The sequence below is a fragment of the Astatotilapia calliptera genome, chromosome 5, assembly GCF_964374335.1.
Source record: "Astatotilapia calliptera chromosome 5, fAstCal68.1, whole genome shotgun sequence".
Lineage (NCBI taxonomy): Eukaryota > Metazoa > Chordata > Actinopteri > Cichliformes > Cichlidae > Astatotilapia > Astatotilapia calliptera.
Window position 1 is genome coordinate 38,302,481 of NC_137426.1, and position 22,113 is coordinate 38,324,593.

At 40.7% G+C, this 22,113-nt stretch overlaps 1 protein-coding gene and 1 long non-coding RNA gene across 4 annotated transcripts in view; one reads left to right on the forward strand and one right to left on the reverse strand.

Moving 5' to 3' along the window:
• Nucleotides 1-22,113, forward strand: part of fhit (fragile histidine triad diadenosine triphosphatase) — a 146,871-nt gene that overhangs the window by 8,563 nt on the left and 116,195 nt on the right. The window contains exons 2-4 of one of the 3 annotated variants that reach the window (XM_080301452.1): nt 1,123-1,189; nt 13,219-13,288; nt 16,239-16,381. The gene's annotated coding sequence lies outside the window, so the exon portion shown is untranslated. The remainder of the gene's footprint in view (nt 1-1,122; nt 1,190-13,218; nt 13,289-16,238; nt 16,382-22,113) is intronic. The other 2 variants (XM_080301451.1, XM_026169196.2) reach the window with 2 other exon arrangements.
• On the reverse strand, nt 17,626-18,803 carry LOC145428758 (uncharacterized). The gene is made up of 2 exons (XR_013909074.1): nt 18,463-18,803; nt 17,626-17,874 (listed from the first exon to the last, which is right to left on the reverse strand). It is a non-coding gene; the product is annotated as an uncharacterized LOC145428758 (long non-coding RNA).

Genomic DNA, 22,113 nt, shown 5'->3' on the forward strand with positions numbered 1-22,113 from the left:
TCAGGGCTGAAAATAACTCAAGGACTGTTTTTACCATCTCTGAGCAGCAAATAATGCAATTGTTTGTTTAGAGTGACGATGATAGACTTAAGGGCACTGGCATTAACCATAAAGACTTCATACTCACAGTGGAGCACAGGTGGAGTGGTCTAGAGTACTTGACTTGTGTATCACTACAGTAGATCTAAACACTCAATATATATTACCAGCTTTTCACCAGTATGTCAGTTGTGGCACTGGTACTGGAGCTATTTTATGAAGATGCCTCTAATGCAGATGCACTGGCTCTTTTTCTTATGGAAGCTGAGACCCTTCAGTCAATGCAGCAACAGGACGATTTTCTGTAACTCGGTTTTGGCAACTGTGATGAACTTTGCTGTGGTCTGCTTGAAGAGCAGCATTAGAGCTGGTGACTGAATAAAGGTAGCTCTGTGATTGGCTGCAAACTGGACACTTTTAAAGATGTGTTGGAATGAACAAAGTGTTCTCCATCACAGTGGAGCTCCTTCTCTGACATGCTGACTTAGCTCTGCTGCCACAAGAAGACATCAGACAGGAAATCATGCGTGCAAGTTGTTATCATCCTCTATTTTTGATATCATCCCATGATTGTGGCAGCAGAGGGTTTATTGCTGCTGTCATCTAATAAAACTTAGGGAGGGGAGGGGGAAGAGTGCTGACTTACTGAGTTCTAACGTGACAAAGGATTTTAGATGGCTCCAAAAATAAAATGTCAGTGTTGCCATTTTGGCAAGTGTTTGTAAGTATTGTGTAACTTTGTTAGATGTGGGTACCACAGTTTAGGTAGTTAATGAGAATGACTTCAAATTTATTTACATAATCAGGCTTCTTCTATTTCTGTGCCCATCAGTACTGTTTAAAAATAACAGTAATAGAAAGTTAGAAAGAGAGGCTGCTGGCTGTAATAATTCCTCAGTTGTAAGCCATCAGTGTGTCTATGCACACTGTACAAGGTCAGTGGAGCTGCCATCTGATTTCCACCAAGAGGGTTAATGTGGAGGAGCAGAAAACTGAATATGAGTGCTCCACCTCTCCCCTTGTTGGTTCTTTGGTCCTTACATTCACATCAAAATAACATCCACTCTGCTTTCTCCTTCCCAGCATGTACATTCTGCCTCAGCCACAAACGCAAGCAGTCTACTGAACCACTGAGAAGCCATCCTTCAAGGTAAAGATCACAGCGCTAGCTCACTGCTGTTTTCCAATTCTGTGGAAAACAAAAACTTAAGCAAATAGCTGCAAACTGTGTCTACTTGATACAAAACACAGTCTTCGTAGCATGCACATTTCAGTACACATGAACATAACTTTGCAAAGACAAGAAAACATCTAAAAGTATAATTTTGGAATACATTTTCTAAAACAAACATATTGTTAAATGTGAGTACTGTCTGTTCTCTGTGCTCTAGGGAGAAAAACAATCTTTGACAGTTGTTTTGAAAACAGTTGGCATCAATTTGAAGTGTACACAATTAGTTATTAATACATGCAAACTCACCAGTGGAATCCTTCAAGGTGGAGTATTCATCATCAGTAATAAATAAATGCAAATCAGTTGTGCTGCAAACACACTCCTGTGAGGAGCCGTGTTAAAGCAAATGGCTCATTCAGAGTTTGTGAACTGACAGTGCTTCAGGCTGAAGCCTCAGTAATTCACTCAGTGACTTTCATTCTGAAGAGGAGGGAGACCAAGCCCGACAGGAAGGGAGGGAGGCTCAGAACTCATAGACAATCAGCCAGATAATAAGAAGGATCACTATCATTACGTCTATAAACAGCATCTAATCGGTGCAGTATGCAAGCATTACACTCTAGTGTTTTGGTGGAGTACTGAGTAATAATAATAATCTTATTTTTCTTCTTGTTATTATTATTGTTATTATTACCACAACCCCTTCATTTCCTTCATGGTCTAAGCAAAAACGCCCAGAGCTCCTTCTCTCTAGTTGCCTCATCCAGGTTATCCAAAGAAACACGGGCATTTCCAGGCCAGCCAAGACATACAATCTATCACAAGCACCTCACCGAAAAAGCATGCTTGTAAAATGCCGGAACCAACTTGTCTGAGTTCTGTTAATGTAGAGGTTTGGCACTCTACACTATTCGAGCCCCACTTGAATGACTGCACTCTTCACTCTATCTCTAAGGGAGAGGCCAACCACCCTTCAGAGAAAGCAGATTTCTGCTGATTATATATTCTCAGTCTTTCAGTCACTCAAAACTCATGAGAACAGGGATGTAGATCGACTGGAAAATATGCTTTTACACTGGGCTCTCTCTTCACTACAGTGGACAGTGCTACAGCTTCAGTGTCACTGCAGCTGTAGCCTCAGTCCATCTGTTAATCTCCTGCTCCCTTCTCACTTGTGAACACAACCCTGAGATGCTTAAACTCCTCCACATTGGGCAGCCACCCATCCCTGAACTTTTTTCTCCCTACTTTGTGTCTGACCTCCTTTACTGTACACCTTTGATGATTTGATGAAAGCCCAATTGGGATAACCACATGCTTTAAGATCTCCTGAACCCAAAACCTCTTCTGATAATGACCCACACCCATTTTCACAACTTGGCTCATGTGATTAGGTACATGGTCAATAGTGGGTCAACACGCAGGACCGGGCTCAGCTGTATGTCATAGGAGAAACTCCACCAATTTGTCTTAGAACTGAGGAAGCTTTTCAGATGAAAGATGAAACATTTGATTTTCCAACTCAGAAATTTCATAGGCGGCAGAAACATCTGATCCACATTTGTAGAGCTATCCATATTCATCATGTGTTTTTTGATTAAATATATGGTTGACTCAACGCGGTCCAGCTGCCTTTCTTCTCCAGCTCCTTAGATTTTTTAATGTGATGAAAATGAAATTTTACCTCTCACAGCTTTAACTTTTTCCCAGAAAACAATTGCTGATGTTCCAGGCAGATCATTGTAGTCTACATATAAATCCTACAGTTTAAAAAAAAAAGAATTAATCTTTAAGCAATGATGTTTTAAATCTCCAGTTTTTACTTGGTGAAATAACCTTATTAAAGACACAGGAGCATGATCACTGACAGCTATAGGATGTTTCTCAGTGTGTGAAATGTCACATTTTGTCAGGCAGCGCTGCGTGCCAGGCATGACTCAGACACAAGGGATGAACTCAAAACCACAGCTTTGTTTGCTGGCACGGGGAAACGAGCATACAAAGCAAACTAAACTGGGAAATAACAAACTAAACTCACAGGGAGATCCACACAGCATGAGGGACGACACCAACTCAGAGAAACACAGGGTTTAAATACACCGGGAAGTAACGCGGGGAATGAGACACAGAAGGAGGGCACAGCTGGGAGAAATCAGAACTGACGAGGCAAGGAAGCAAAGCAGGACACATTCACATTAGACACGGACCTTCAAAGTAAAACAGGAAGTATAACACAGAGATGCGAACTTGACACGGTGGAGACAGCAACTAAGAAACACAGAAACATAAACCATAAGCCAGAGGACTCTAAGAACCAAGGAGGGAAATACTGAGCAGGGAACACAAGAAACTGGACTCGAGGGAGTAACAAAAGACCAACCATGAGAACATAATTCACAATACAGAGTGACAGAAAACACAAGAAACTCAAAACATGCAAAGACACAGACCAAGAAACACGGACTTTACACAGAACAGAGGGGGCACAGAGAAACATGAGGGGCAAGGGATCAAAACTAGAAACCATAGAATAAATCACACAAGTACTCGACCAAAACACAAAAATCACACAGAATTAAAAACGCTGGGTCAGGAGACCCAGGATCCTGACACATTTAGCTGCTGACTAGAAAAGAATCCAGATGAGAGTTCAAGTGATGGACATGCAAACTCGGGTGAAGAGATTATCCCTTCTGAAAAGATATCTATAAACGTAAATATTTGGGACAGGGAAGAATGAGGATCCTGAAGGAGTAATAGCACATCATCTGCATAAAAGAGAATTTTGTGTTCTGTGTTAACGTTTGAAATCCCCTTAGTATTGTTATTGTATCTCATAGCGTAAACTAGTGGTTCAATGAGTAATGCAAATAGAGATGGAGCCACAGGACATCTTTGCCTGATAGCATTCAGGAGAGTGAAGCTGACATTGACCTGTCAGTGGTGACTGCCTTTGGGGATGTGTAAAATGCTTTTATCCAACCAATAAAGGATTCTCCAAACCCAAATTTTTCAAATGCTGCAAATAGAAATGATTGAACTCTAGTATTGCTGAATTTGTGAATATCTTCCATATTTGGTTCATGGTCAGAGGTGTTTATATAAAAATCCCCCCCACCCCCCTAAAAAAACCAAATTTTTATTCGTAGAACTATGGGAAGACTTGCTGAGTCCTCGATAACTGTGCTTGTTGTTGGGTTGTTGTTGTTTTTTTTGATCAAGTATGTTTGTCAGATATTTACCAGAATTATTATTGTATTCAATGTTGTCATGTCTCAGCTGCTGTATAAGAAACTTTGTCTTAGTGTTGTTGTTTAATTCCCATGTTTGTTCTATGTTTGATCAGACGTAAGTGTATTCTCAATCATCTGGTGACGGTTTAACCTCCAACTATCACAAAGGCCATACTCTTCCACGTATTGCTTTAGAATTACAGTGGATTACCAGACTTGAATGATTTTTGCCCGACTTCCAACTCCACAGATTTTCCAACAGAAACATTTGATCCACGTTTGTAGAGATATGATGAATATGGATATGTGGTTTTTGATTAAATATATGGTTGACTGTGCATGTCTGGACATGTGTGAGTGATGATTAAAAGTGTAGTTTTAATGTGCAGTGGTGCTATTGTGTAAGGAGTGGCAAAGCAATATAAGAGGCGTTTGCATATTTCCTGAATTTCTAGTGGGAATTGATCATTTATAATTGTGAGTTCCTTTCAGTTCTTTTTCTTGTTTTTTTCACTAGTTCTTTGTGCTTTTAATGGTTAAATTGAGCAGTTACTTATCTTGGTTTGTTGGCGTCTTTTTTAACAGCACCGAGACGGTGGATGTGATAAAGGTTATTTGGTTGACGCTGACTGTGGGGATCTTAAGCTGAGCCATCATGAAGTCCTTCAATATGGATTATAACTCAATAATAATGTTTCTGGACTAGTGATAAGTAGCTTATTGTACCTTAAGCGTGATTGTAAATATAATATTGTTTGTTTCATCCTTTTGTTTTCTGTAGTTGCGGACGCAACTTATTCAGTGACAGTCATAATCAAGTCCTGAAACTTGTTAATTCTCTTAGGTTAGCAGGAGAATCTGATTCCAAACTATTTTTAATATCCTGAAATTTGTTGTGCAACAGTTAAACGAGTCTGGCAGCATATGACGGCAGCTTCTGATCTCTAGAAATAAGTGTATAACTGACATCTGACAAATAGATTTATTCAGTCTGGATTAGCAAACTGGTGAATGCATCCAGTGACCAATGGTATTCTGATGAGTTTGCCAGTGACTGTGGGCTGTAGTAATATGTGACCTTTGCTAGTCTATCAGAAGCACAGGCAGCTCTTCTCAGTGCCTGATAGGATGCTGATGTCATGATAAATGGAGTTATCGCTCTTTAGCAGTTAAATATGGACAATTCAGCACAGTTAAATAGGTGCTTGGCCCCATATTCAGTACAAACCCAGAGTGTTTTGTTTAGACACACTAGGTTTCTCTTCTAGATTTTGAGATTTCCATTCCCATCAGTTTAGTTATAGAACAACTCCACCAAAGTCAGAATTCTGTCAGAGCAGTACAACAGGTGACGTTTTAACATAACATATAAATAAGGATGGAGAATATTTTTTAGCTCCAGAGCTACTTAAACTCCTCCAGTTATGACATTTTGTGTATAGCTGACATAAAAATGAAGGCTGGGATAATGAGCGAGATACCAGAACTGTAGCAGTCTGTTCAGTCTAGTTTTGACTGATCTAACATCACAACAGGTCTAGAATAGCAGCCATGAAAATGGGATCATAAAAAACAAAAACTTTTCATCGATTTATATTGGGTCTATTATATATTGATTCTATCATTCAAGTCTGTCCAGTGAGCACCTCTGGTTTTTATAAATCCCAGCTACCATAGGGCAAGGTGTGGGGTGCACCCTGGACAGGTCGCCAGTCTGTTGTAGGACCAACACACAGAGACAAACAGCCGTTCACAACTGTAGATAATTTAGAACAGGGGTCGGCAACCTTTCTGATGACAAGTCCCATCTAAAATTTCCTCAGAGGTCAATGTGTCATATGATTGCATTAGCAATAAATTTAATAGCGCTCTATATTAACAGTTAAACACTATATAGAACAACTTTATAGGATTATATTTGTTCGCAGATGTTGGCAGCTATCAGCGAATACTTATCAGCTATTTTGAAACAAAAAAAGACTTTTTATCCATAACAGCAAATGAACTGTACAACAGAAAATACAAATGCTATTTATGGTCTCCTCCCAACAATGATAAGAAAAATAAACTGGGCCAATATGGCATGTTTGTTAATACAGAGACACACATGTTAATGTGATCTGTGGTCTCCCACTCAGAGACACAGGTCTCCGAGTGTCCAGCATTCAGAGGCTACCTGAGGACTCATGTGAGAGAAAACCTGCTCACACAGACATGTGGAGCCAAACACTGTCAATAAGGCCTCTGCAATGTTCTGAAGCCAGTTAAACCTGTCAGGTAGTGATGTCCAGCAGGTGAACATGCAGCTCCATGAACACGCACAGCTGTGGATTCCAGCTGCGTTCGTAGTTCTGCAAACTTTGACCCCACAGAGTCGAGCTTTTCAGTTCATCAGCTGCATTTCGATGTCCTCTGTGTCCAACCAGTTAATGCGAGACAAATCCATCTGACAAACCTTTCTGGTTTGATCAGAAAAGAAAACATTGGTCCAAACACCTGAAAGTCCCAAAAACACATTGTAAATTCTGTCTCGAGTCTACGGATGTATCCATGGTGCTGATGCTGCGCTGAGCCGACAGCTCCTGAAGCATTTGAAGTGTCGGAATGTGGAAATTTCAACATCGCTTGAAAAGACTGCCAGCTAGCAACGTCCCTCTGACCGGTAGGCTAAGTGATTTTAGCCAATTACAAGTTGAATCTGGTAGTTGGGGTTGTTAGCTGAGATACCATCATTAGGAAGCGGCACAACTAATGTGTCTATGCGAGCTAATTTGCGAAGTGCACTTGTAACCCAACTTACGAATTATTATTAAGAATGACCGAACTCTCACTAGCCAGTATCAGAAGATCTAGGATCGGCAGGAGCCCAAAGTATAAACACCAATAAGGAGAGACCACACCACAATAGACTGTTCACAAATTTGTTATATTTGACACACAGCAGCTGCAACAAATGTAATGAAAGCAATAAAATAAAATACAAAATATTTCCCCCAAAATAACAAACTAAATAAAAGTGCGCGCATACAGCTTTCTCTGAGTCAAATGTATGAGTGAATAATGTCTGGCAACTGATGGATCGTTGGGGCCCGTTCAGTTTGTTTAATGTTTGTCCTACCACACTCCGATGGAGGAAGAAAGTTCGTAGTCCTGCAGGTATCTGAAGCTTCAATGGGAACGAAACTTTGGCTTCATAAAACCTCGGCAAATCCTATTCAATTTTGGATTGGCTCACCATCCAGTTAACTGGAACTGTGGAATCGCTGCTCCTCAATGAGGGCTTGCTTCAGATTGGGTCCGTCTGCAAAAAACACCTTCTCAGATTAATTCACTGCGTGTCGTGCCCAGGGCTGGACTGGGACAAAAAATTAGAGTTATTTTCACGCATCGACCAGCATCTGGCCAATCCACCACCTTTCATTGTTTATACTGTTACAAAAATAAAAAATAAAATAAAATAAAACAAAAAATCACCATCGGCCCACTGGGCAAATACCCGATGGCCAGTCCAGCTATGGTGGTGCCATCAGTTAACCCTTCGCGTGCCAGCTGTGCCCAGGGTTGACGACTCCTGATTTAGAATCATCAGTTAATCTAACTGTGTGTCTTTGGACACTGGGACCTGGAGAGAACCCACACAGATCAGGGTTTAGCTTAGTAATTAGCACAGGCTAATCACTGCTCAATTGTGGTGCCCAGGGGAAATCTATATCTGAAAGGTATAAATAAAGATTCTAATAGATATAATTCAGATATAAATTAGCATAATTTCAGGGAGTGGTTGCTGTTGCAGGTGTGTACTAAGGTAGGACTCTGTAGAGTCAGCTAGTGATAGCCAAAAGCTATACATATGCATCTTGATGCATTCTCAATCATCCAGGTAAGTAAATCTCCAAAAGTTGATTCTGTTCATCTGGACGTAGCGTTTTGTGGGAGAAACGTTTCATCACTCTGACTGCAGGTTTCAATCTTACAAACAGGACATCTGCACAATGACTGAAACCAGCCCACTGAAGGAACAATGGGCTGTGAGGTCAGTTCCTTCATCATGATTATGCAAATTCTCATGGCCATTGATCAATAACCACTGATCAAAGGCCATGAGTCCCATTCACAGAGAGTTGGGGAATGGCTGCAATCACAGCATTGTAAGATGGTGACAGATGTACCCTTAGGCCCTTTCCTCGATTCAGAGATGGTCTTTCCCTTTTCACGTAAATGGCCTCCTTGACTCCGCCCTCAAACCAGCGTTCCTCCCTGTCCAGGATGTTACATCCTCATCCTTGAAAGAGTGTCCACTGGCCTGTAGGTGTGAATAGACTGCAGAGTCCTGGCCTGATGAGGTGGCTCTTCTGTGTTGTGCCATCCTCTTAGCCAGAGGTTGTTTGGTTTCCCCGATGTATAAATCATGCCAATCCTCCTGCACTTAACAGCGTACACCATGTTACTCTGTTTGTGTATGTTTACGGTACACGTCAGCTTTTAGATGTCCCCCATTACTGATGGAAATCTCACAGTCTGAGAAGGCTAACCTGCCACTTTTCATATCCTCCCTGGTGAATTTGAAGTCAGCTGAGACTGAAGAAAACACTTGGATGAGTGGTGAAACGTTTCTCCCACTGAAGACGCTACATCCAGATGAACAGAATCAACTTTTGGAGCTATACATTTGCACTGTATGTTCTGGTCTTCCAGGCATTTTGGTGTTGCTGAACTGGCCATTGAATTCATTCATTTTAAGAATGTACCAGATTGTTGATTTGGCTACTCCTAATGATTATCTCTCTGATAGGTCTACTTTATTTAGTGTTTTAATTAAACCTCCCTCACTTCAACTGCTACTGACCCTGTGGTAGCTGGAATAGGCTCCTGCTCCCAGTGCTTATCTCTTCATATTCAAAACTGTAGTGAAAGTTTAAAAAAATAAAAATTGAACACTTGGAGTCAGCTTCAATATTACATCTGCTTCATTTGTTGCGAATTACAGTTAGCTGGACATGAAACTGCTCGTCAGTCAATTCTCTCATTCATTTCTGCAGGGCTATCTGTACAAATGGCTTTTATTTCTAAAGAGTTGGTGCAGTTTTGTAAAATTTCTTGAATTAAAGTTGGAGTCTGTGCTTCAATCACATATTGATTGTTTGATTTCAAAACTTTACTGAGATTCTGTACAGAGATACAAAGTTGCAGTTAAAGTTACAGAAAATTGGACCAGAATTGTCCAATAAATGATGGCTCTTACTGTACATACTGATGATATGATATATGATGTAGTCATATTGGTGTATCTCTCTTTGTTGGGGAAGTTTTTGCCATTGTATTCTTTTACTGCACATTGTACTTGTGCTCCATTTCCTTACTGCTCGTGTCCTAGATCAGGCTGTAACAACCTTCAACATCAAAAGAGCCATTTTAGCTCCTCCTACCAAACAGTGAGACACAAAGAGAAAAAACCCATGTGACAAGGGGGATATGGGCAGATGCCAGATGTAATTGGGAGAGGATTAATTACTACACATAGCATATGAATTAGTTACGGTTAACCCTAACTGTAAATTACGTCTGTGGTTGCTGACTTCTGCCCTGGACCTTAGCGGAGGTTTGATTTCAGTTAAATTCTATCATGTGCTTGGCTGATTTTTGCATGTTAGCTACAGATGGACTAACTGCATTAGTGCAGTACACATGTGTACTGCACTAATGCAGTACACATGTGTTATAGTGTCAGTTACAGAATCATCTGTTATGGACATATAATAATTATAAAGAGTGTGTTAATCAACTGTGGGCTGTGTTTCACAGTTGTTGTTTATCTAACAAGGCCTTGGATGTGAAAAACCATGCAAAACACTTTTCTATCCAAATGTCCTTCACAGTGTTTTCCTCCCCCTTTCCTATCTGGCTGTCTGTCTGGTATGTTGGCTAATCAACAGAGAAATGCAGCCTCCCTGACCAGGCCTTAAGTCCTGCTGCTGTTTTCTTTTATGTCTGCCTGTGCTGTTTACCACTGTGATGTCACACACGTTTTTTCAGCAAACACTTTTCACTTCACCTGCAGAACTGTCCAGATGGATGGCAGGTTGCATGTGTGTGTGTTCCCATGCCATCTGCTCATAATCCCCCCAGCACACACACACACACACACACACACACACACGCACACACACGCGCGCACACACACGCGCGCACACACACACGCACACACACGCATACACACACGCACACACACACACACACGCACACACACACGCATACACCCTAGCCTTCTTTGCTTTAAATGGAGCTGGAACCTGCTTCTGGCCCTCTGGGAATTGAGTCACATTAAGACTAACACACACACACACACACACACACACACACACACACACACACACACACACACACACACACACACACACACACACACACACACACACACAGAGTCATGCAATAGTAACAAGCAGGACAGACATGGATAGCCAGTCATCTGCTTCAGCTACGACAGCTTGCAGCAGGTTTATTTTGTGTTTAGTTCTACATCAGGATCCATCTTTAAACGGCTCAAACTGAACATGTCTGATAACAGACTACTGTTACCTGGGGATCTTTTGTGATCTAAGAACCACACCCATCTGTTTCCAGCTGAGAATCTGCAACGTATAAACAGTGTCTGTCTTGTTCTTCTATTAACTGGCCAAAAATAGAGGATTATCTCCAGATGTACATGAAATGTAACAGCTCTACATCCTGAGCAGCTACATGTGCCTTCTGAATTTGCACTCATAAAATGTCTTTTTTGCACAGGACTAAGACTTCCTAGACTTGCCATTTGAATTTTTAAAAACTGCAGCTTTCTGTGTCCTTAATCCCAGCTAGATTTGATGCCTTGTGGATCATATACAGAACCGGTTAAACATTTTAGAACATCCCAATTTTACCAGTTATTTATTGCAATTCAAGTCGTTTAAGTCCAATGAATAGCTTGAAATGGTACAAAGGGAAGTGAAGAACTGTCAGAGGTTAAAAAAAAAGAAAAAAGGTAATGTTACCCAAACTAAAAAATCATGTAAATTTCCAAATTATTTAAAAGAAATAGAGCTTTCAGGGAACACAACATAGGTTAATAATTTAAAGCTGTTCTGCACTAATGGAGGTTGATCAAGCCTTAAAAGCTGGTGCTACTAATTACTATAGGTGTTCCAACTTTACTGGATTACTTACAGCCCCCGCTGTCTGCATAAAAGCAGTGTTGGAACACACTGTGGTACCACACCCTCGTGAGCAAGAGTTGAAACAGTATTGTGTGCAGAAAGTAGTGTATTGCTACAAAAATGGGGAGAAAAAAGCGATTAACAAAAGAAGAGAGAAAGACCATCATAACACTTAAAAATGTAGGTCAAGCTGCAGGTTTGAGAGGATGAGCTACAGCAAGATAGCCCTCGCTAAGCCATGAAACACCGCCATTGGACTACTGAAGACTGGAAGAAGGTATTATGGACTGATATAAGCAAGATTTGAAATCTTTGGTTCATCATGCAGGATCTCTGTTGAGTAGGTGAAAGGATGGTTCCACAATGTGTGGCATTAACTGTCAAGCGTGGAGGAGGAAGTGTGATGGTCCGGGCCTGTTTGCTGGATCCAGGGTTGGTGACTTGTACATAGTGAGAGGCACCCTGAACCAAAACCACAGCATTCTGGAACATCATGCTTAGTTGGTCAGGGGTTCATCCTACAGCAAGATAATGACCCAAAACATAAGTCCAATCTATGCCAGAACTACCTCAGGAAAAAAGAACAAGATGGTGAGCTTGAAAACACGGCGTGTTCAGCAGTGTCTCCAGACTTAAACTCCATCGAGCTGGTTTGGGATGAACTGGACAGAAGAGCAAAGCGGCCTACAAGGTCCACATTTATGGGAACATCTGCAACAGATATGGGAGAATATTTGATTTCTATTGTAGAAAGAATGCCACGTGTGTGTTCAGCTGTTATATCTGCCAAAGGTGCCTACATCGATGAGTCAAAAGTTTAGAATACATTTTGGTCTATAAACTGATTCAATGATTTCTTTTTTAACTCCACTTGCTTATTTTTACTATGCTTTCACTTCAGAGTGCAATTAGACAGTAAACTGCATAATTTTCAATAAAAAAAAACTTGACAAATTGGGGTGTTTAAAAACCTTTGACTGGTAGTGTAAGTAGTGTAAGTCTATCGTATCCAGAGGTAATTTTGGTCAATAAGTAGTGAGAAAGAGGCAAATTCCCTTTCTTTTGCATTATTTTGAATTGAACGATTCAAACTATTGCTGTTGCAATTTACATAACATGTTAGAATCAATCAATAAAATCCAGTACAGTAGATTTTAAAGTATAGCAATATTTGTTCCTTTCTAGTGACATTATATGTCCTCGTTGCGGACATATAATGTCAGTGTTTTCTGACTGATATACTTGGGCCTTTCAAAGTACGTGTGCGTGTGTTGTATTCTGAGGGAAAAAACTCAGATATTTTCAAGATAGTAGAGAGAAAGGATAAGATTCTGTTTGAATGAGCCATGTGGCAAACACGGGGATTGCTACATTACATTACATGCTACAAACATACTCATGTATATATCTTTCTACGTAGCACTTTTAATTCTTATTCTTACTTTTATTTTTTCATGTCTATTTAAGCGCAATTTATGACAGTATGTTTGCACTGAAGCACCGCAGCAATTTCCTAATGTTGTAAACCTGCTCAACATTTGGCAATAAAACCTTTTCTGATTCTGATTCTGATTTACCACAGGGTCCACTGTTGCCTTCATCCTCCACATCTTCTCGTCTCCTCTCTCAGCTCTTGAAAGAAGAAACACAAGGTACTCATGTTCCTTCTTCCTGATGTTGCTATCACTACATATAGCTACATCTGCCACTATGGCTGTCTTCCTCTGCTTGTCCAACACTACTATGTCTGTTTGGTTAGCCATCACTAGTTGTCCATCTATATTAAATTGCATTGAAATCAATTTTATTTAAATGGTAAATGGCCTGTATTTGTATAGCGCTTTACTAGTCCCTAAGGACCCCAAAGCACTTTACATATCCAGTCATCCATCCATTCACACACTGGTGATGGCAGCTACGTTGTAGCCACAGCCACCCTGGGGCGCACTGACAGAGGCGAGGCTGCCGGACACTGGCGCCACCGGGCCCTCTGACCACCACCAGTAGGCAACGGGTGAAGTGTCTTGCCCAAGGACACAACGACCGAGACTGTCCGAGCCGGGGCTCGAACCGGCAACCTTCCGATTACAAGATGACCTGCCATCTCTTGAGCCACGATTTAATACATTCTGTTTTCATGGATGCCTGGATGTTAAACTTAATTGTTACACCTGGTAAAGCAGCAACGCTGATCCTTTCATTAAAGATGAAAACATTTAGAGAGTTCTTAACTCTCAGTGATGCCGCAGTGATCATTTGACTTTGGGACCTGAAGCGGACAGAGTTTTGGACCCAGATTACTCCGTCAGGCTCCTGACTACGGTAGCTGTAATGCTCCAACAATCGATCAAGAGGTGCGGCTCCGATAAGCTTCCTAGCTTATCGAAGTCATACTAAAACATGTTTTGACAGATTTTTGAGCACTGTATACCACATCAAATCGGTTTGAGGTCAGTAAGCCCAACCAGAATTCATACATAAGCCGCGCGGATTATAAGGCACACTTATTAAAGGATTTTAAGTGCACCTTTTGGTGTGGAAAATACGGTTATTGTTTTGCCGTTAGTCAAGATGTTGGGTGTGGAAGAATACAAAATGTTTTTATTTAAAATCACTCTAACCTTGACAAGGCCAGAGATTTTTTTTTTTTAAGAAAAGCAATAAAAAGGAAGGAATATCATTCCGGTTATCTGGAGGTTACATTTGTGAATGTAGCTCCAATAAAGAGCAACATTTTAATCAAATGTTTAGTACATTGACACTTTCATTAGTCTGTAATCATAGAGAATGTTTACCTGTTGCTTCAGTCAGCAGTAGGATCTATATTGGAGTTTCCAGAGAAAGGGACGGCACAATAGTGATAATTTTATTAATTATATATAACTATTAATTCATTCAGCTGAGTACAGTAAGGCTCAAAAGCAGTCTCATGTTTCTACACTTCAAAAAAACACATTTCTTTTTAAAATAACAAAATCATTTGTTAGCTGTTGGATTGTGAGGTGTTTTGAGCTCTGTCAAGTGTCACAGATAAAATGTACTTCACTTACTCAAGTCAAAATCTCCACTGAAGTTTTTGTGCAAAATATCCCACTTCAGTTTCACAGGAAGATATATGCAGAAGAGACATTATTCTGACGTCTTACTCTTTAAGATAAATATTAAAATATATATATAAAGAACATTGCCTGGTAACAAAAAAAATCACATTTACTTGTACAGTGGATTTCTGTGGTTGGATAAACAACTACAACTCTTTTCCCCCCTAGACAGCAGATGCAGCACAGACAAAAGTTGTGGTTTGGTTTGATTTATTTGCTCAAATTATTTAATTTTAGTTGATAAAGCTGTAATTTAGGCCTGTGGATTACTAACTTAGATTTAAGTTATATGATTTATAGAAAGTGTGCAATAGTTACTTAAACTAATTTAGGCAGGTGCATAAATTTGGGCACCGTTGTCGTTTTATTGATTTGAATACCTTTAGCACGAATTATTGGAACATAAAATTTGTTTGGTAAGCTCATTGACACTTGACACAGGTAAATCCAGTCATGAGAAAGGGTATTTAGGGTGACCAATTACAAGTTTTTCTCCTCTTTGCATCTTCTCTCGAGAGTGGCTACGTGGGAGCCTCAAAACAACTCTCAAATGACCTGAAAACAAAGATTGTTCAACATCATGGTTTAGGGGAAGTATACAAAAAGCTATCTCAGCGATTTCAGCTGTCAGTTTCCACTGTGAGGAACATAGTGAAGGAATGGAAGACCACAGGCACAGTTCTAGTTAAGGCCGGAAGTGACAGGTCAAGAAAAATCTTAGGTAAGCAGAGGCTTAGTTATTTGGGCATAACAAGAGGTGGTATGCATGACGGAAACAGAACACAGCATTCCAAGAGAAACACTTGCTACCCACAGTAAACTGTGGTGGCAGTTCCATCGTGCTGTGGGGCTGTGTGGCCAGTGCAGGTACTGGGAATCTTGTTAAAGTTGAGGGTCGAATGGATTCCAGTCAGTATCAGCAGATTCTCAAGAATCAATGACAAAGTTGAAGTTGCGCCAGGGCTGGATATTTCAAAATGACAACGACCCTAAACACTGTTCAAAATCAGGCAGAGGATCAAGTACAACGTTCTGGAATGACCATCTCAGTCCCCAGACCTGAATATTATTGAAAATCTACAGTGTGACTTAAAGCGGGCTGTCCATGCTCGGAAACCATCAAACCTGACTGAACTGGAGATGTTTTGTAAAGACGAAAGGTCCAAACTACCTTCAACCAGAATCCAGACTCTCAGCTATGAGAAGTGTTTGGAGGCGTTATTTCTGCAAAAGGAGGATCTACTAAATACTGATGTAATTTTTCGGTTGGGGTGCCCATATTTAGTTTAGGTAACTATTGCACACTTTCTGTAAATGCTATAAACTTCATTTCACTTCTCAAATATCATTGTGTTTGTCTGCTATATGATATATTTAAACGAAATTGCTGATCCAAACAACCAATGATTTATGATGGAAAATCATGAAAATTACCAAGGATGCACAAACTTTTGCATACCACTGTATTATGCTTTAGTTGTTTTAATTTTCATCTTTCCAGTGAAACAACAAACAATGCCAGTGTCAGTGGCAGTCGCAGTAGGACTGGTTGAAAGGTCTATACTGGAATTCTTTGATGCCTTCTCTTCTTGGTGACTTCCTGCTTGAGTGAATGCTGACGCATCTGGCTGCTGCTACTCAATGGTACATTTTCGATTATTTGGATTCAGATTTGAATCAACAGTGACATTCACACACACTCAGGACCAGATCAATCTCTGCCAGGGATTGATTTGTAATGATTGTCCTCAACATCTGCTACTCCAGCTAAATGTGCTCTGACATCTTATTCCCAGTGAGCTGCACTAGCTTAACTGTTTGGGCTATTTTAGCCTACCTGTTTGTCGCTCCGACCGGCTGTTTTTTTTTTCCTCCACATTGTCTAAGATGTGGGCCAAGATGTTTTTGAGCTGGTCGGCACTATTCTGGATTCTCCTGACACTTGTCCACCATCCTACGGCTGGACTGTTCCGCTATACTGCCGCTGAGCTCCTGCGCCTTCACGACCAGCTGTCGCTCCCATCGCCGGCAGAGCTCCACTACCGCCTAGACATCATTTTCCAGCCTCACTGGAGATATATCCATCGTGGGTCCCGCAGGATTTTCCTCAACTCCAGTGGAATCAAATCATTTTGGCCTGCTACTCGCCGCCCTCGCAGGAACTCTGATCGGGCTGTCAACCACCGATCTCTAGCCCACCTCACCAGAGCACCCACTATGATTAGCAAAAAAGGAAATACTCCACTCAACTTCGGTCTTCTAAACATCCGCTCACTGACAAGTAAGGGACCTCTCATCCAAGACCTCCTATCTGACTGTATGTTTGACGTTTTCTGTTTAACTGAAACCTGGCAACAACCTGATGACTTTTCTCATCTACAGTAAATGAATCTAGTCCTCCGGGGTTTGTTTACTTTTCTAAACCTCACTGCTCAGGTTGTGGGGGTGGTCTCGCGGTCATTTTTCGCCAGCACTTGAAAGTCCTGCCAGTAAATGTTGATACCTTTAGTTCCCTACAGTGCCTTGCATGTGAGCTGACTGGACCTATTCCCACCATCATACACAGCAAATCCAGCATGTCCAAATTAACACTGTCGGATTTGATTTCAACACTATTAAAGTGTCTATATGGGTCCACACCAGAGAGTGTTAATTTAACTCTTTTTGGAGAGTTGGTACGTTAACTCTGATTTAGTGTTAAACACCAAATCTGTCTGGAGTTAATAATTTAACACTTGGTGTTAAGAGTTTATATATTAACTCTCAAAGAGTATTTTAGTTTAACTACGTAAGAGTTATCTTCTAATTCATTCTAAAAAGCGGGAATTTTACTGTTCTGAACTTCTAGAAATTTCTTTTGGAAATAAACATTTACTAAAAAGACGCAATGGTTTTTGAAAAACATTTATTCTGAACTGTGCAGCACAATTTCAAAACATTTTCTGAAAGATGTAACAGTATACATGTTCTCACTTTCATTAGAATTTTGTTTATCAAAAGGTCTGACATGGTAAATGCAAATAACAGCATTCTCATCACTTATTTCTTCAATACAATATGCATGTCCTTCATTCATCCCTTTGTGGAACTTCAACGCACTTCTGCTCTCCCCCATATTCCATCTTCACAAGCATATCCTGTGCGGAGATTGAATAAAAATTAGTTGACACTAATTAATGGTACAAATAATCCAGTAAACAATTGCAGCACAGAAAAAAAAAGGAATCCTCTTTGAGCCATTACTTGTGTAAAGTATTTTCCCAAAAGACAAAGACACAGGCAACAGGTAATACTGAACTAAATGTAAAACCTCAACCTTTTTAATTTTTACCTAAACCGTGTGCACAAAACTCTGGAGGGATCTATGCTAACGTAGAACCCAGTCAGGACGCCTGCTACTGCTGTTCGTCTACTACTGCTCGTTTTTTTTTTATGGGCGATCGTTTTCAGGCTTCAAGCAGCACCATTATACCAACATTTCACATTCTAGACATTGTTTTAGGTGTATTTGACCAAAGGTTTGACTGAAAATTCACATGCAAGCTTTTTTCAAGGCTGTGGTATTTGCCCGCAAACAATACCTTTCAGCTAGCTAAAACAGAATATTATGCTATCAGCGAGCAACATGGCTAATGCCTTTCACACAGCTTTGTCTCAACTCCAAAGAGCCACAGAAGTAAAAGCTCATAATAATAATTGAAACAATCTTTGAAAAAATGACTTACCAAGCATGGCAAACAACTCAAATATGTAGAGCAAAATGTTCTGAAACGGCTTCACTTCAGCTTCGATTGGAGCCGTGCTGGGGGCGGAGTCTGTGAATTTACTCTGTTGGTGTCATAGCCCCTCTAGGAGTTCAGAGTTAAGAGGTCAAGAGTTAATGTTTCCATTGTAACACCTCCAGATTTGACAGAGAAACACTCATTTTTAACACTCGATTTTAACTACTATCATTTTACATTAAAAGAGTTACATTAAAAGAATGTGACTCTACTTAGAGTAAAATTAACTCTACTTTTGCAAGAAGACTATTAACACCAAAACATTTAACACTTTTGAATTTGCTGTGTAGCTACTGTATACCGCCCCCTCAAACCTAACCCTGTCTTCCTCAGTGACTTTGCTAATCTACTAGCCCATCTTTCATCTCTCTCCCCAAATGTGATCTTGGTGGGAGATTTCAACATTCATATGGATAATAATGACCTTCTGCTCACCAGAGACTTTTCCTCCTGTCTCGAGGGCTTTGGATTTAAACAATTTATTGACTTTCCCACTCACTCCAAAGGACATACCTTGGACTTGATCTGCTGTTCTGGTCTTACTCCCTCAAATCTTTCTGCTGCTGAAATTCCCATAACTGACCATTTCCTTTCATTTAACTTCACTCTCAGCTGCTCTTCTGTCAACCCGTCTCATCTCGTTCCGCGACATCAAGAACATTGATTGGACAATATTCAGAATCCAGACTTCTATTCTACTCCTGATAATTTGTTGTTATATTATAATAATTGTTTACTCAATGTCCTTGATTCACTGGCTCCTGTAAAAACTCACTCCGTTTCCTTCGCTCGCACTGCTCCTTGGTTTACCTCTGACCTCCGAGCATTGAATGCCAAAGCTCAGCAGCTTGAGTGTAAATATAAGAAATCTTGTTTAATCATTGATGTAGAAATCTACAAATACCACGTACTTCAGTATAAAGACTCCATCAACAAGGCCAAACAAAGTTTCTACTCAGGTATTATCAGTTCTTATGAGGGCAACGCAAGGATTTTGTTTTCGGTTCTCAACAAACTAATTCAACCCCCAACGCTTTACCACCACACTTCTCTTCTTCTGAAACCTGTAACTCCTTGATGCTTCTTCTGGACTACAAAAATCAATAACATCCACCAGCAACTCTCACTAGCTACTTGGGGTGGCTGTAGCTCAGGTGGCAGAGCAGGTCAGCCATGAATAAGAAGGTCGGTGGTTCGATCCCAGGCTGCCTCCTGGCTGCATGCCAAATATCCTTGGGCAAGATACTAACCCCATGTTTGCCTACTGGTGGTGGTCAGAGGGCCCGGTGGCGCCAGTGTCCGGCAGCCTCGCCTCTGTCAGTGCGCCCCACGGCAATGACAATGTAGCTTGCCATTGCCAGTGTGTGAATGGGTGAATGAGTGAATGTAGTGTAAAGCGTTTTGGGGTCCTTAGGGACTGAGTAAAGCGCTTTACAAAATGCAGGCCATTTACCATTTAACTCTGTTGAAATGTTGTGTCTACGCCCTCTCCAGAACCGTTTCTCTATTTTGAGCCGTTTTCCACTTTTCATCTTCCTGATTTATCTGATATTTTTGAGTTTATATGCAAATCAAAGCCTGCCACATGTCATCTTGACCCTATGCCTACAGGGCTTGTGAAATCCTGCCTCTCTTCCTTACTCCCACTCATCTTTGCTATCTTCCACTCTTCACTCACCATTGGTATCGTTCCCTCCTTATTCAAGATTGCTTCAGTCTCTCCCATACTGAAAAAACCTTCTTTAGATCCTAACAACTTTAACAACCTCCGTCCGATTTCTAATCTACCCTTCATCTCTAAAATACTCAAAAAAGTAGTTGCAGTTCAACTTCATTCACACCTGGTTAATAATAACATCTACAACAGATTTCAATCTGGTTTTCGTTCATGTCACAGTACAGAAACTGCTTTACTTAAAGTCACTAACGATCTTCTAATCGGAGCTGACTCTGGTCTACTCAGCATTCTCGTCCTTTTGGATCTGAGCTCAGCCTTCGACACCATCTCTCACTCTGTCCTTCTAAGCAGACTTTCCTCTCTCGGCATCTCTGACACACCGCTAGCCTGGATTCAATCATATCTCCTTGACTGCTCCCAGTTTATTCAACTGAAATCAATCCACTTACGTCTTTTCCCGGTCACTTCTGGTGTACCCCAAGGTTCAGTCTTAGGCCCTCTTCTCTTCAGAATATACATCTTCCCTCTAGGTTCCATTTTCCGCAAATTTGATCTACTCTTTTTGCTGATGACACCCAGTTATATCTCTCCTGCAGACCTGATTCCTTCCTCCCACCTTCTTCCCTCACAGAATATCTATCCAAATTAAAATCCTGGTTTAGCTCTAATTTTCTAAAGCTCAATGAGAATAAAACTGAAATCTCCTTATTGGCACCAAATCCAACCTTTTGAAGGCAAATCATTTCTCACTCACTATCAACTCCACAGCTTTCACTTCTCCTTAAGGTTAAGAGCCTCGGTGTTATCTAGACAGTTCACTTTCCTATAAATCTCACATCAATAATCTCACCCGTTCTGCCTGTTTCCATCTACGTAACATTAACAGATTGCTTCCTTCTCTTTCCACCCAGTCTACGTCCATTCTTGTCCACAGTCTTGTTATCTCCCGTATTGACTACTGCAATTCTCTTTTGCATGGTCTCCCCCAAAAATCCCTCCATAAGCTTCAGCTGGTTCAGAACTCTGCTAGCACATCACCCCTGTTCTTCAGGAACTTCACTGGCTCGCAGTGAAATTACAGATAATGTACTAACTTCTTCTGCTCACCTTCATAACCTCGCACCTCCTTACCTATCTGACCTGTTAAGCACTACCTTTTCTGCCCACTCACTTCGACCTTCTTCTATCCAGCTTGCTGTACCTTCCTTCCGCCTCACCACCATGGGAAGCAGAGCTTTCAGCTGCTCTGCTCCCAGGCTGTGGCATTCTCTGCCCCCAAATATAAGAAACATTGGTTCTCTCCCCCAGTTTAAATCTCAACTCAAAACCCATCTGTTCAAATCTGCATATTCACTGTGAACACACTGTTTGTTAATTTTATCTTGTGCTTTTGTTTTATTGTTCTTCATTGTGTCATTGTTCTATTATGTGTTTTATCCTATTGTACAGTGTCCTTGAAAGGTGCTTTATAAATAAAGTTATTTATTATTATTTGTATTATTATTATTATTTGTATTTTCCTCAAGAGCACCATGTTTGAGACGGGATGTGCTTGATACAGTGCAGCCCTGGCATATAGTCACACATATATGATATATACAGTGGGGCAAAAAAGTATTTAGTCAGCCACCGATTGTGCAAGTTCCCCCACTTAAAATGATGACAGAGGTCAGTAATTTGCACCAGAGGTACACTTCAACTGTGAGAGACAGAATGTGAAAAAAAAATCCATGAATCCACATGGTAGGATTTGTAAAGAATTTATTCGTAAATCAGGGTGGAAAATAAGTATTTGGTCACCTCAAACAAGGAAAATCTCTGGCTCTCACAGACCTGTAACGTCTTCTGTAAGAAGCTTTTCTGTCCCCCACTCGTTACCTGTATGAATGGCACCTGTTTGAACTCATCATCTGTAT